The following is an 11,512-nucleotide window of genomic DNA, read 5'->3' as shown; positions in this document are numbered from 1 at the left end:
AGGACTAAGAATTGGGAGGACCCAGGACATCCAATTAGAGAGTGCCCAAGGGGGTTCAGTGTAATTACTTGCTTGGTTGGCAAGTTTTGGGGCTCTATCCTTGAGATTTTTTATGTTGTCATATACCAGGCCAGATTGATTTAGGTAAAAACAACACTCTTCATTTAAGAATATACAGAGTCCTCCTTTTTCAGCAGTGAGTAAGTCAAGGCCTCAGCGATTTTGGAGGACAACTGCAGCTAAAGAGTCAACTTGGGCCTGGAGAACTGATAAAGTTTGTGATATGTCTGTGATGCCAGCAGAGAAGTCATTAGACAGGCTGCAGAGGTCGTGATAGAAGTTGAAATGCCTGCTATTCCAGTACCGAGAGCAATAGTGGAGGCAGAAAGTCCTAAACTGACCAGCAAGGGAATTAGTGGAATAACTCTTTTTTGTTGTGTTGGTGTCATGAGGGAAACAGGGAGCTCTTCGGTCCCATTTGCAAATTGAATTTTGGAAGTAAGGAAAACTAGCATGCATGTGCCTATCTAATTAGCAGGTAGACACATGTAGGCAGAGGATCCACAGAGGAAGAAGAGACCTTGTGCGAGGCAAAACTGGAGATGCAAATTAAAAAGGTGAGAAAGAGTGCTGAAAGGAGTGTCTTGTACCCAGACTCCTAGGGACCCAGCTAGGGCGGCAGCCATCAGAGGTTGTAATGGGGACTGATGAGGTAACTGCGTGGAGGGGGAGGTTCGATTTTCATGGTGTATGAGAAAATGTTGAATATCTACGAGCCACCTTTCACTATTATTTTCGGGGCTGGGTAAAAGTAAACAAGAAGAGGGCCTGGGAGGAGAGTCTGACAAGCAAGGGGAAGGTAGCCAATGGAGTGAAATACAGGGTAAGTGTCTTCCTAAGCAATAATTACTGCTAACGTTTTTAAGTTTGTCATTATTGATAGAGGACTTGTCTGTAATATGGAGCTGGAAGGCTCCAATTGTTTCAGTGATGTGTGTAATTGAGCTTTGGAGATGAAGAATAAAGGAACATCGAGAAGGTGAAACATTACCTAGGGGAATTTCAGTGGGTCTTTGCCAAGAGATACCTAAAGGAGCGGCCACAGGAATGGTAGTTTGTGTTGTGAGAGGTCCAAATATGGGAGGAGTAGAGTTAATATAAGGAGAAAGGTTTTTTAAATAAGTGCGGAGGAGGGCGGCAGCTTGCTGATGTGAAATGTCGGGGGAAGTCTTGCTGGACCTGTCTAGAAAGTAAATGAGTTCTTCAGGAGGGTAAAGGTGAGGGCTGTTAAAGGAAGTTTGGAGGTGTAAGGAGACAGGAGATGTTGCCCAGTCTGTCTGTAATGCGGGGACAGCTGTGTAGGCGCTGGAAGAAAGGGAAATGCGAAGCCAGCAGTTGTTTGCTAAGGAGGGATTAGAAGCGGCTAGGAGAGAATGGGTAAGGTTGATAGTGTGGTGGAGATAGCTGGGGAGAGGTAGAGGGTGGCATGAGAATGGGAATGAGAATAAGAGTGAGTATAAAAGTAAAGAATAGAACTTCATCAGGGTGGAAGTATTGGAGGACACCCTGCCAGCAAAGATCATCTATCCACTCTAAGAGGGAGTTAAGAGTGGCGGTTTGGGGATAGCACCAAGAGATACCAGCTGTGATGGCTTGAAGAAACAGTGTAAACTGGCGGTGTAAACAAGAGTAGAACATTTATAAGTAGTTGAGAACGGAGAATAGGAGTATGACTAGACAGAAGATAGCAGGGATAACTAGTTTTGGGGGCTCGGTCCAATGGTCGGGGGGACTTCATAGAGCCCTGTTGCAAAAAGTAGGGTAAGGACAAACAGACCTAATAGAATGAAGGGATGTATTAGGCTCATAAGGGTTATTACTGTTCTTCAGAATTACGAGTGAGTTTAAGGGAAGTAGGGCAGAGTACTTGCGACTTCCAGGAGGAAGAGGAGGGATTAAGCTGGCTGTCCGATGGACACAGCTTTATTCTGGAACAGTGAACCCAGTGGGGAGGATCCTGCAGGTGGACAGCAGTCGGGGTACTATAGATGACTAAGTAGGGTCTGGTCCATCGAGGTTGTAGAGTTTGAGGGGTCAGATTCTTAACAAGAACTGATCATCCAACTAGGGTGTCTTCATATGGCTGGGAATCTGGAGTAGGCAAGAGAAGATTAGCAGCCTATCGAATTTCCTGTCTAGCCTGCTGGAGGACTGGAAGATAGTCGCCTAGAGGGCTGGTGTCTGGGATGAGTTTGGGGCCGAGTAAGAAAGTGCGTCCATATAAAAGTTCAAATGGACTGTACCCTGTAGCATCTCGAGGACAGGCTCTAATTCTGAGAAGGGTAAGAGGTAAATGTACTGTCCAATCCTTTTTAAGTTGGAGGCTGAGCTTGGTGAGGTGTGTCTTTAAAAGACCATTAGTCTGTTCTACCTTTCCTGAAGGTTGAGGATATATGGGATAGGAAGGTTCCACTGAATACCAAGAGCCTGAGAAACTGCTTGGGCGATGTGACTAGTAAAGGCTGGTCCGTTATCAGACTGTATAGTGGTGGGAAGGCCAAACGGAGGAATTATGTCTGACAGAAGGGAAGGAATGACCACGGTGGCCTTCTCAGACCCTGTGGGAAAGGCCTCTGCCCATCCAGTGAAAGTGTCTACCCAGACTAAGAGAGATTTTAGTTCTGTGACTTGGGGCATGTGAGTAAAGTCAATTTGCCAGTCCTAGGCAGGGGCAAATCCCCGAGCTTGATGTGTAGGAAAGGGAGGGGGCCTGAACAATCCCTGAGGGGTAGAATAGAAGATGGAACACTGAGAAGTGATCTCCTTGAGGATAGATTTCCATGATGGAAAGGAAATGAGAGGTTCTAAGAGACAGGCTAGCGGCTTGTAACCTACATGGAAGAGGTTATGAAATGATGACAGAATAGAATGGGCCTGTGAGGCTGGAAGGAGCTATATTCTTTGGTCTAAGAACCATTTGCCTTGTGTGGGAAGAGACTGATAGGTGGAAGTTTCAGTGGGCAAGTAGGTGGGAGTGACCGACGTGAAGGAGAAAAACTGGCCGTGAGGGATAGAAGTTGAAGAGCTAGCTGCTTGTCTAGCCACCTTATCAGCATAAGCGTTGCCTAGAGCAGTGGGATCTGATGCCTTTTGATGCCCCTTGCAGTGAATAACTCCAGCTTCCTTTGGAAGTAAAACGGCTTTGAGCAGAGTTTTTATTAAAGAGGCATTAATGATGGAGGACCCTTGCGTAGTGAGGAAACCTCTTTCAGCCCACATGACCGCATGGTGGTGCAGGATATGGAAGGCATATTTAGAGTCAGTATAAATATTGACGTGTAGTCCTTTTGCAAGAGTGAGGGCCCGAGTTAAGGCAACTGGTTCGGCTTGCTGAGAGGTAGTGGAGGGGGGCAGAGCAGTAGCCTCAATAACAGATGTGGAAGATACTATAGCATAGCCTGCCTTTGCTGGTGAGTGGCGATTAGGCCTGGTGGAACTGCCATCAATAAACCAAGTGTGATCAGGGTGAGAAACAGGGAAGAAGGAAATGTGGGGAAATGGGGTGAACGTCAGGTGGATCAGAGAGATGCAGTCATGAGGGTCAGGTGTGGTATCCGGAATAATGTGGGAGACCGGATTGAAGTCTGGGCCAGGAACAATGGTAATTGTGGGAGACTCAGCAAAGAGTGAGTACAGCTGAAGGAGCTGGGGAGCAGAAAGTATATGCGTCAGGTGTGAGGAGGAAAATAGATTGTGGGAATTATGAGAGCTGTAGAGAGTGAGTTGAGCATAGTTTGTGATTTTGAGGGCCTCTAAAAGTATTAGGGCGGCAGCAGTCACTGCACAGAGACATGATGGCCAGCCTGAAACAGTAAGGTCAAGTTGTTCGGACAAAAAGGCTACAGGGCACAGTCCCGGTCCTTGTGTAAGAATTCTGACTGCACAGCCCTGCACTTTGGCTGTGTGTAATGAAAATGGTTGGGATGAGTCAGGGAGAGCTAGTGTGGGAGCAGTCTCTAAAACTGTCTTCAAGGAATGGAAAAAGGAGTGGGGAAAGGATTTAGGATCTATGGGGTCAGCTAGGTTTCCTTTTGTGAGTTTATATAACAGTTTTGTTAGGATGGCAAAACCAGGTATCCAAAGGCAAAAGTATCCAACCATGCCCAGGAAGGAAAGGAGTTGTTGTTTTGTAGAAGAGGTTGGGGTTTGAGAGGTCAATCGGACACAATCAGCAGGGAAAGCATGTGTGTTTTTATGAAGAATTATGCTGAGATAGGTGATGGATGGTGAAGAAATTTGAGCTTTGGAGGGGGATACCAGATATCCTCTGGAGAATAAATGCTGAAGGAGCAGAAGTGTGTCTTGTTGAGAAGATTCAAAGGAGGGGCTACAAAGAAGAAGTTATCAATATATTGAATAAGATGAGAAGCGGAGGGGTGGAAAGAAAGTAAATCATGAGAAAGAGCTTGGCTGAAGTAATGAGGGCTGTCCCTGAAACCTTGTGGCAGCACAGCCCAGGTAAGCTGCTGGGACTGATGGGTGTCAGGGTCAGTCCAGGTGAAAGCAAAGAGAGGCTGGGATGAGGGGTGCAGGGAATAGTGAAAAAAGCATCTTTAAGATCAAGAATGGAATAGTTAGTTGTGGAGGAAGGTATTGAGGACAAAAGAGTGTACGGGTTGGGCACCACAGGGTGGAGAGGCAAAACAATTTGGTTGATAAGGTGCAGATCCTGAACTAATCTGCAAGACTTGTCCGGTTTGTGGACAGGTAAAATGGGGGAATTGTAAGGAGAGTTTGTAGGTTTTAGAAGCCCATGCCGTAGCAGGCGAGTGATAACAGACTTTAATCCTTTTAAAGCGCGCTGTGGGATGGGATATTGGCATTGAGTGGGGTACAGGTGATTAGGTTTTAATGGGATAGTAATGGGCATGTGATCGGTTGCCAGGGAAGGAGTAGAGATGTCCCATACTTGTGGGTTAAGGTGGCGGGATACGAGAGGAAGATGCAAAGTTGGCTTTGGGTTGGGGAGAAGGGCGGCAATGAGATGTGGCTGTAGTCCAGGAATAGTCAGGGAAGCAGATAATTTAGTTAAAATGTCTTGGCCTAATAAGGGAACTGGGCAGGGGGGGATCACTAAAAAGGAGTGCATAAAAGAATGTTGTCCAAGTTGGCACCAGAGTTGGGGAGTTTTAAGAGGTTTAGAAGCCTGGCCATCAATACCCACGACAGTTATGGAGGCAAGGGAAACAGGCCCTTGAAAAGAAGGTAATGTGGAGTGAGTAGCCTCCGTATTGATTAAGAAGAGGATGGACTTACCCTCCACTGTTAGAGTTACCCAAAGTGTCTGTGATGGTCCAGGGAAGGAGGCTTTCGAGGCGATGGGGCAGCATCAGTCTTCAGCTGCTAAGCCGAGAAGGTCTGGAAAGGAGTCAGTCAGAGAGCCTTGGGCCAGAGCTCCAGGGGCTCTGGGAGTGGCTGCCAGGCGAGTTGGACAGTCCAATTTCCAGTGGGGTCCTGCACAGATGGGACACAGCTTAGGAGGAATCCCTGGCTGTGGGCATTCCTTGGCCCAGTGGCCAGATTTCCAACACTTGTAGCAAGCTCTTGGGGGAGGAGGTTCTGGAGGAACCCCTGGCAGCTGCGGTTCAGGCGTTTGCAGTTGTGTGCTGGAGATGTGGCTGGGGTTTGTCTCACAGTGGAGGCAAGGAATTGCAACTCAGAAATAAGTTGCTACTTCGCTGCCTCTACTCTATTATTGTACACCTTGAAGGCAAGGTTCATTAAGTCCTGTTGTGGGGTTTGAGGGCTGGAATTTAATTTTGGGGGTTTTTAATGTCAGGAACAGATTGGGTAATAAAATAAAATGCATATTGAGAATAAGTAGGCCTTCTGACCTTTCGGGGTCTAGGGCTGAAAAGCATCTCAGGGTTGCTGCTAAACGGGCCATGAACTGGGCTGGGTTTTTCATATTTGATGAAAAAGAGCCTAAATGCAACTGATTTGGGAGAGGTCAGATAAAGAAAAAGAAGCATCAACCTTGACTATGCCTTTAGCTCTAGCCACTTTTTTAAGAGGAAATTGCTGGGCAGGTGGGGGAGGGCTAGACGAGGAACAAAACTGTAAGCCAGCCTGGTTGTGAGGAGGAAGCGATTAAAGGATTACAGGGTGGGGGAGCGAAGGTTGAGGAAAATTGGGACCTAGCTTGGCCTGGGGAGGAGGGCAGAGGTCAGATGGGTCTGTAGAAAAGGATGATTAGAAAGACTCAGCAACACTTGGGGTTGGGCCTGAGGGGACAGACAGGAGGGAAAGAAGGAAGATTTGGGATGAGTTGCATTGGGAACAGAGACTAGGGAGGGATCGATGTGTAAAAGAATGCCTGGACATCAGGGACCTCAGACCGTTTACCCATTTCATGATAAGAATTATTTAGATCTTGTAGGATGGAAAAATCCAAAAGTGCCATTTTCTGGCTATTTGGAACTACTGTAGAGTTTGTATTGGGGTCGAGCGGCATTGTAGAAGAAAACAAGGCATTTAGATTTTAGGTCAGGTGCGAGTTGAAGAGGTTTTAAGTTCTTGAGAACACAGGCTAAGGAAGAAGGAGGAGGAATGGAGGGTGGAAGGTTGCCCATAGTGAAGGAGGCAAACCCAGAGAAAAGACAGTGGAGACACGGAGAGAAGGAGTTTGGGGGTTCTTGCCCCTTCCCCAGAAAAGCAGAGAAGGGGTAGAGACAAGGAGAGAAGGGGTCGGGGTTCTTGCCCCTCCCCCAGAAAAGTGGGACTTGCTGCTAAGGGTGAAGGACTGAGGCAGGCATCCCTGCAGGATGGTCAGACACCTCTGAAACATGGATGAGTAATCAGAGAGGTGTCCCTGCAATGATTAAACACCAAGGGAAGGCTCCCTTCCCAAGTCCATGACTGGTGCCGGAGTTTTGGGTCCACGGATAAAACGTGTCTCCTTTGTCTCTACCAGAAAATGAAAGGAATTGAAATTAAGAGAAGGGAGAGATTGAAGGGTGGTGCCAAGATTGAAAGGAGAAAGACGTTGAGGGATAGTGAGAGAGGTTGGAGAAAAGAGTAAAAAAGGGGCCACTTACCCAATTTAAAATTGGTGAGATGTTCCTTGGGCTGGTTGGTCTGAGGACCAGAGGTTGTAAGTGGATCTTTCTCATGGAGCAAAGAGTAGGAGGACAGGGGATTGATCTCTGAAGGGAGGTCCCCCAATCCGAGTCACGGCACAAAAATGTCATGTGCGTCCGTGTGAAGAGACCACCAAACAGGCTTTGTGTGAGCAATAAATCTTTTTAATCACCCGGGTGCAGGTGGGCTGAGTCCGAAAAGAGTCAGTGAAGGGAGATAAGGGTGGGGCCATTTTATAGGATTTGGGTAGGTAAAGGAAAACTACAGTCAAAGGGGGGTTGTTCTCTGGCGGGCAGGAGTGGGGGTCACAAGGTGCTCAGTGAGGGAGCTTTTTGAGCCAGAAGGAGCCAGGAAACAGACTTTCACAAGGTAATGTCATCACTTAAGGCAAGAACCGGCCATTTTCACTTCTTTTGTGGTGGGATGTCATCAGTTAAGGCGGGGCAGGGCATTCTCACTTTCGTGATTCTTCAGTTACTTCAGGCCATCTGGGCATATATATGCAAGTCACTGGGGATGTGATGGCTTGGCTTGGGCTCAGAGGCCTGACAGGAACTCCCTGGGCTAATAGTAGATTTGCTGCCAGAGGTAAGGTCCAAGACAAATGATGGCCGCTGCTTCCACAAAACACAGGAATCCTTTGCATCCTTGGCTTCTCTCTCACTAGTGGGGTGACCTTGTGAAGTTTACTTAACTGTTTTTGCCTCAGTTTCCATGTCTGTACAATGGGGAATATAAAATTACATCAAAAATGAGTGTGAAGGTTAAATGAGAAAAATGCCTTTAGTTTTAGAGCAGTGCATGATACATAGAATGCCAACAAAAGCAAAAACACACACAAAAACTTGCTGCTAGACTCTGTTTCTCTCTCTCTCTTTTTTAATCCAACAAATGAAACTAGAAAAAACTTTGACATACCTACAATGTTTGAGTGGGAGCTTCCAGGTAGATTCATGATTTCTGGTGCCCTGTTGTAATTCTTCCCCTTTCTCATCGAATCCAAAACAGCCTCATCCTAGGCTATCTGATCCATCGAATAGCCTTCCCCACCACATCACTCCCTCATTCTGCAGTTTGTAGGGGAAGGAGAGATCACCTCCAACCCTCCTTAGTTCTTATGTTAGCTCTTCAGCTGGGTCTAGGAACCAAGTTGACACCAGACAGATTAACAGAGAATTAACAAAGAAAGTTTATTATATTTACATGTACGTGGGGCACTGCATAAGAGAGTGAAGTTCAACAAAATGGCCAAGAAAGATGCTTTTATACATTTTAGACAAAAAGTAAATTTGTGAAGAAATGACATGACAAAGAGTATCTGGCTAGGAGCAGTAAGTTCTAGGGGAGCCACTAGGGGACATAAAAGGGTGTAAAACTAGTGGAAAATACGTGTTACTTAGGAGGAAGTTGATTCTGGCCCATTGCATCCTGAACTTCCAGTCTTCTGGTGATGAGGGCTATTTTCTCACCCTGGTATGGGCAAAGTGTCCCTCCCGGAGTAATATTTATGGCTTGCTACATGTAGAAAAGGACAGATCAGCTCTCCTTTTCTGAAACTATAATTTCTCCAGTGTTTTCATCTTGGAATAACCAAGACACCAATTCAGCATATTTTGGGATGGCACATCCATGTCTTCTTAATTCTCACTTCTTCCTCCTATCTGCACTCCTGCCCAACACAGTTACTAAGCAAATAGTTGAGTGATCTAGATTTGATTAATACTGAACAACACCAGGGTCCACTTTAACTTTGGTCCTCAATCCCCATTTCAGCGTAGGTGCTGAAGAGAGAGTTAAATATGTGACTATTTAATTGTAAATGAGTATAATATTATTATAAGATAAGACTTGTGATATGGTTTGGCTCTGTGTCCCCCCCTCCAAATCTCATGTTGAGTTGTAATCCCCAGTGCTGGGTGAGGTACCTGGTGGGAGGTGATTGTATTATGGGGGAAGATTTTCCCCTTGCTGTTCTTGTGATAGTGAGTTCTTATGAGATCTGTTTGTTTCAAAGTGTGTAGCACTTCCCTTCTGCTCTCTCCTGCTGTGCCATGGTAAGATGTGCTGGCTTCTCCTTTGCCTTCTGCCGTAATTACCAGTTTCCTGAGGCCTCCCTGCCACACTTCCTGTACTGCCTGTAGAGCTGTGAGTCAATTAAACCTCTTTCCTTTGTAAATTACCCAGTCTCAGGTAGTTCTGTATGGTAGTGTGAGAACGATCTAATATGGAAAATTGGTATCAGAGAAGTGGGGCAGTGCTATAAAGAAACCTGAAAATGTGGAAGCGACTTTGGAACCGGGTAATGGGCAGACGTTGGAACAGTTTGGAGGAATCAAAAGAAGATAGGAAGATGAGGGAAAATTTGGAACTTCCTAGAGACTTGTTGAATGGTTGTGACCAAAATGCTGATAGTGATATGGACAGTGAAGTTCAGGCTTAGGAGGTCTCAGATGGAGATGAGGAACTTATGGGGAACTGGAGCAAAAGTTACTCATGCTCTGCTTTAGCAAAGAGACTGGCAGCATTTTGTCCCTGCCCTAGAGATTTGTGGAACTTTCAACTTGAGAGAGATGATTTAGGGTATCTGGCACAAGAAATTTCTAAGCAGCAAGCATTCAAGATGTGGCCTGGCTGCTTGTAAAAGCTTACACTCACTTGCATAAACAAATAAATGACAGAAGACTAGAATTTATATTTAAAAGGGAAGCAGAACATAAAAGTTTGGAAAATTTGCAGCCTGCCCATTCAGCAGAAAAGAAAAACCTATTTTCTGGGGAGAAATTCAAGGCTGCAAAAATCTGCATAAGTAAAGAAGAGCTGAATATTAACAGCTAAGATAATGGGGAATATACCTCCAGGGTATTTCCAAGACCTTCATGGCAGCCCCTCCCATCACAAGCCTGGAGGCTTAGGAGGGAAAAAATGGTTTCATGGGCCAGGACCAGGGACCTACTGCTCTTTGCAGCTTTGGGACCTGGCGCCCTGTGTCCCAGCCACTTTAGTTCCAGCTGTGGCTAAAAGGGGCCAATGTATAGCTCAGGCCATTGTTTCGGGGGTGCAGGCCCCAAGCTTTGGTGGCTTCCATGTGGTGTTGGCCGTGTGGGTGTGCAGAAGTCTAGAGTTGAGGCTCGGAAGCCTCTGCCTAGATTTCAAAGAATGTATGAAAATACGTGGGTGCCTAGCAGAAGTCTGTTGCAGGGGCAGAGCCCTCATGGAGAACCTCTACTAGGGCAGTGCAGAGGGGAAATATAGGGTTGGAGCCCTCACATAGCCCTCACTGTTTAGCCCTCACATACTAAACAGCCCTCACACTGTTTAGTAGAGCTGTGAGAAGAGGGCCACCATTTTCCAGACCCCAGAATTGTATATCCACCAACAGCTTGCACCATGCACCTGGAAAAGCCATAGGCACTCAGTGCCTGCCTGTGAAAGCAGCTGTGGCTACTACAGGATGTGTTGTACCCTGCAGAGCCACAGGGGTGGAGCTGCCCAATGCCTTGGGAGCCCATCCCATTCATCAGTGTGGCCTGGATGTAAGAAATGGAGTCAGGGAGATTATTTTGGAACTTTAAGATTTAATGACTGCCCTGTGGGTTTTGGACTTGCATGGTGCCTGTAGGCTGTTTATTTGGCCAAGTTCTCCCTTTTAGAATGGGGGCATTTACCCAATGCCTGTACCCCCATTGAGTCTTGGAAGTAACTAGCTTGTTTTGATTGTTCAGGCTCATAGGTGGAAGGGATTTGCCTTGTCTCAGATGAGACTGGACTTGGACTTTTCAATTAATGCTGGAATAAGGCATGATTGTGTTTTGAAATGTGAGAAGGACGTGAGATTTGGGAGGGGCCAGGGATGGAATAATATGGTTTGTCTCTGTGTTCCCACTGAAATCTCATGTTGAATTGTAATCCCCAGTGTTAGTGGAGGGACCTGGTGAGAGGTGATTGGATCATGGGGGCAGATTTCCCCCTTGCTGTTCTCATGATAGTGAGTGAGTTCCCATGAGACATGAGTAGCAACTTCCCCTTCTCTCTTTTCCTTCTGCTCCCACTATGCAGGATGTGCTGCTTTGCCTCACAGCTCCACTAAGCAGTGCCCCAGTGGGGACTCTATGTGAGGTCTCCAACCCCACATTTCCCCTTTGCCTTCTGCCATGATTGTAAGTCTCCTGAGGCCTCCCCAGTCATTCCTTCCATATAGCCTGCAGAACTGTGAGTCAATTAAACCTCTTTTCTTCACAAATTACCCAGTTTCAGGTAGTTCTTCATAGCAGTGTGGGAACGGACTAATACAACTTGAATCTTATTTCTATTGGAAAAGGCAATCATTTGGACACTTTGTTTCTTTAATTATTGGGAGGTAACTAACTTTGCA

General features: G+C 46.3%; 1 long non-coding RNA gene across 1 annotated transcript in view; it reads left to right on the top strand.

Moving 5' to 3' along the window:
• The first annotated feature begins 360 nt into the window (after positions 1–360).
• LOC135965310 (uncharacterized) overlaps positions 361–11,512 on the top strand; it is a 288,369-nt gene continuing 277,217 nt past the window's right edge. The window contains exon 1 of the long non-coding RNA XR_010578217.2: positions 361–617. This is a non-coding gene — a long non-coding RNA (uncharacterized lncRNA). The remainder of the gene's footprint in view (positions 618–11,512) is intronic.

Source organism: Macaca fascicularis, chromosome 10 (assembly GCF_037993035.2).
Source record: "Macaca fascicularis isolate 582-1 chromosome 10, T2T-MFA8v1.1".
Taxonomy (NCBI): Eukaryota; Metazoa; Chordata; class Mammalia; order Primates; family Cercopithecidae; genus Macaca; species Macaca fascicularis.
The sequence above is the reverse complement of the archived record's forward strand: the minus strand, read 5'-3'. Positions and strand labels throughout refer to the sequence as shown.